This window comes from Rhinopithecus bieti, unplaced genomic scaffold (assembly GCF_001698545.2).
Source record: "Rhinopithecus bieti isolate Rb0 unplaced genomic scaffold, ASM169854v2 scaffold_25288, whole genome shotgun sequence".
Taxonomy (NCBI): domain Eukaryota; kingdom Metazoa; phylum Chordata; class Mammalia; order Primates; family Cercopithecidae; genus Rhinopithecus; species Rhinopithecus bieti.
In genome coordinates this window covers 243,896-248,275 of record NW_016811567.1, presented here as the reverse complement: position 1 = coordinate 248,275, position 4,380 = coordinate 243,896, and the positions used below count along the sequence as shown (strand labels likewise).

The 4,380-nt window shown below is 43.9% G+C and overlaps 1 pseudogene; it reads left to right on the top strand.

The window, feature by feature from the left end:
- The first annotated feature begins 2,657 nt into the window (after positions 1 to 2,657).
- Positions 2,658 to 3,696, top strand: LOC108543533 (adenosylhomocysteinase pseudogene; annotated as a pseudogene).
- The last annotated feature ends 684 nt before the right edge of the window (positions 3,697 to 4,380 follow it).

Genomic DNA, 4,380 nt, shown 5'->3' with positions numbered 1-4,380 from the left:
GTCCAAAATCTCAAATAAGACAAGCCAAGTCGTGTCCACCTATAAGCCAGCCTGTAAAATCAAACAAGTTATTTAGTTTCAAGATACAATGGAAGTACCAGCATTGGGTAATCATTCCCATCTCAAAAGGGAGAAATCGGTCAAAAGAAAGGGGCTACAAGCCCCATGCAAGTTAGAAATCCTGCATTAATTCTTAAAGCTTCAAAACAATCTCCTTTGACTTCATGTCCCACATCCAGGGCACAGTGATATAAGGGTTGGGCTCCCAAAGCCTTGAGCAGCTCTGCCCCTGTGGCTTTATGGGTTCTGTCCCACAGCTGATCTCACAGGTTGTTGAGTGCATGCAGTTTTTCCAGGCACAGGGTGCAAGCTGCCAGTGGATCTACCACTCTGGGTTCTTGAGGACAGTGGTCCCCTCCACTAGGCAGTGCCCCAGTGGGGACTCTGTGTAGGCTCCAACTCCACATTTCCCCTCAGTACTGCCCTAGCAGAGGTTCTTTTTGAGGGCTCTGCCCCTGTAGCAGGCTTCTGCCTGGGCACCCAGGCTTTTTCATATATCCTCTGAAACACAGATGAAGGCTGGCACACCTCATTCACTCTTTTACCCTACAGGCTTAACACCATGTGGAAGGCACCAAGGCTTATAGTGGCTTTCACTCTCCAGAGTGGTGGCATGAGCAGTATCTGGGGTCTTTTGAGCCAAGGCTTGAGCCAGAGTGGCCAGAATGTAGGGAACAGTGTCCTGAGGCTGTGCAGGGCAATGGACCCCATTTTCTCAGTTGGTCTAGCTAAGGGTTAGACAATTTCATTGATCTTTTCAACAACAACAACTTCGTTTCCTTGATGTTTTTCTATGGTATTTTTATTCTCTAATTCATTTACCTATACTCTAATCCTTCTGATAACTTAGGGTTTAGTTTGTTGTTCTTTTCTAGTTCTTTGAGGTATAGATTGTTCATTTGAGATCTTTCTTCTTTTTTAATGTAGGTGTTTACCACTATAAACCTCTCTCTCACTTCTACTTTCACTACATTCCATAAGTGTGGTATGTTGCATTTTTGCTTTCATTAGTTTCCAGATATTCTCTAAATTCACTAGTGTTTTCTTCTCTGACCATTCATTAAGAGGGCACTGCTTAGTTTCCACAAATTCATGGACTTTCTTGTTTTCCTTCTGCTATTGATTTCTTGTTTTATTTCATTGTGATTGGAGAAGATATTTTGTATGATTTCAGTCTCCTTAAATTTGTCAAGATTTGTTTTATGGCCTAACATGTGGTCTATCTTGGAGAATGTTCCACGACTACTTAAGAATGTATATTCTGCTGTTGTTGAGTGGACATCAGTTAGAGCCAACTGATCTATACTGTTGTTCATGTCTTCTGTTTCCTTGTCGATCTTCTGTATGGTTGTTCTGGTCATAAATGGAAGAGGAGTATTACGTCTCCTGCTATTATTGCGTTGCTGTTAATTTCTTCTTTCAGTCCTGTCAATGCTTCACCTATATGGGAGTTCTAACATTAGATGTGCATGTATTTATAGTTGTTATACGTTCCTGACGAATGGACCCTTTATCATTACATAACATCCTTTCTTGTCCTCCTGACAGTTTCTACTTAAAGACTATCTTGTCTAATATTACATATGGCCACCCCTGTTCTCTTATAGGTTCCCATTTACATGGAATCTTTTTCTGTCCCTTTAGTTTTAGCCCATGTGTGTCCTTAAGTGTAAAGTAAGTGTCTTGTAGAAAGCATATAGCTGGATCTTGTTTTTTAAAATACGTTCTGCCAATCTATGTCTTTTAATTGGGGTGTTTAATGCATTTACATTTAAAGTAATTGCTGATAGGAAAGAACTCACTATTGCCAGATTGTTAATTGTTTTCTGTTTGTTGTGTAGCTTTTTGCCCCTCTTTCTTCCCTTGCTGTCTCCTTTTGCGTTTTGTTGATTTTTTTGTAGTGACATATTTTGATTCTCTTCTCATTTCCCTTTGTGTATATTCTGTAGATATTTTCTTTGTGGTTACCATTGCAATTACATAAAACATCTTAACATTGTAACATTCTGTTTTACGCTGCTAATAACTTACCTTCATTCATGTGTAAAAACTCTGCTCCTTTACATCCTGCCCCTCTTCATGTTATGTTATTAATAACACAAATTTTCTCTTTTTATAATTAGTATCCAGTAATATACATACATAATTACTTCTAATTTTTTTAAATTCAATTTTATTTCAAGACAGGGTCTCATTATATCATTCAGGCTGGAGTGCAGTGATATGATCATGGCTCACTGCAGCCTCAACCTCCTGGGCTCAAGCAATCCTTTTGCCTCACCTACCCAAGTAGCTAGGACTACAGGCATGCACCACCATGCCTGGCTCCTTTTTTTTTTTTTTGGAGAGAGATGAGGTCTTGCTATGTTGCCCAGGATGGAAGAGCAAATATAAATTGATAAGAAAACAAAAAAACAAAAAAAAAAACAACCCTATGAAAAAATGAGTAACAAACAGACACACGACTCAAAAAAGGAAATGCATATGGATTTTAAGCATATAAAAAGTTGCTAGGCCTGCCCAGCACTGCCTGCCCCATGTCAGAGTCCTAGCCCCCTTCGCCTGTGTCCATCATTCCATGCAGAAGCACCACCAGCATGTCTGAAAAACTGCCCTACACAGTCACTGACATCAGCCTGCACGCCTGGGGACACAAGGCCCTGGACATTGTGGAGGCTGACATGGTGGGCCTGATGTATATGAGGGAGTTGTTCCTGGCTCCAAGCCACTGAAAGGCACTCACATCACTAGCTGCCTGAAAATGACAATGGAGACCATTGTCCTCATTGAAACCCTCATTACCTCAAGTGCTGAGATGCAGTGGTCCAGCTGCAACATCTTCTCCACCTAGAACCATGTGGCAGCTGCCATAGCCAAGGCTGGCATTCCAGTGTGCACCTGGAAGGGTGAAAGAGATGACAAGTACCTGTGGTGCATCGAGCAGATACTGTATTTCAAAGATAGGCCCCTCAACATGATTCTGGATGATGCTAGTGACCTCAACCAACCTCATTTACACCAGGTACCCACAGCTTCTGTCAGTCAGCTGAGGCATCTTTGAGGAAACCATGACTGGGTCCACAGGATGATGGCCAGTGGGATCATAAGGATGCCCACCATCAATGTCAATGACTCCATCAAGAAGAGCGGGTTTGAAAACCTCTATGTCTGCCAGCAGTCCCACATAGATAACATCAAGTGGGCCACAGATGTAATGATTGCTGGCAAGGTAGCTGCGGTGGTGGTCTGTGGTGATGTGGGCAATGGTTGTGTCCAGGCCCTGAAGGGTTTTGGGGCTTGCATAATCATCACCAAAATCGACTCACTCAACACACTGCAGGCTGCTACTGAGGGCTATGAGGTGACTACCATGGAGGAGGCCTGCCAGGATGGCAACATCTTTGACACCACCAGACTTTTTCAATATCATCGTTGGCCGGCACATTGAGCAGATGAAGGATGTTGCCAGTGAGTAACACTGGACCCTTTGACATGGAGATCAATGTCAAGTAGCTCAACGAGAATGCTGTGGAGAAGGTGAACATCCAGCCCCAGCTGGATGAGGCTGTGACTGAAGCCCGCCTGTGCAAGCTGAACATGAAGCTGACCAAGTTGACCACGAAGCAGGCCCAGTAGCTGGGCATGACCCATGATGGCCCTTCAAGCCTGATCACTACTACTGCTTAAAGGCAGGCCTGCCCTTCACCTTCCAGTTGCTGTCCTTACCCAGGCCCCAGCTTTCCTCCCCAAGAGCAAATGACACCAACCTTGAGATGTGTTTGTCAGTGTCCCCCATTGACTCCCTAAGGTTGATTCCTCAGCTTTTGACCTCTACTGCATCCCTCATATGGTTCCAAGTGTGACAGGGGAAGCTGAGAGGCACCTCCTCAAACCCTGGTCATGATGGGGGTATGAAGGAGATATCTATTGGGAACCAGCTCAGTGGTCTTGGAACTGCTAAGTCAGTCCTTCCTTAGCCTGAAGTTGGCAGTGGGGTCACAAAGCCAATGTACTTTACCATCCAGTGCTTCACTTAGTCTACAGACTTACGCCCATGGTGCTTGGTTTATAGGTTCACTGGTTCCTCAGCCCATGACAGGTGAGAGAGAGCTATATATATTGAAGGGCAAGGGAGAACTGAAGGGCAAGGAAGAACTGTTCCTGAGAGCCTGGCTTAGTGCTGGGCCTTCCCTTAAACTTCCTTACAATGAGGTTGGTACTTTTAGTCCCCATTTTACAGGGGTTAGAATAGTTAAGTGACAACCAAGAAAGGACAGGGAAGTGACAGCTTGAGGTTGAGAGAGGCCAGAAAAACATAAA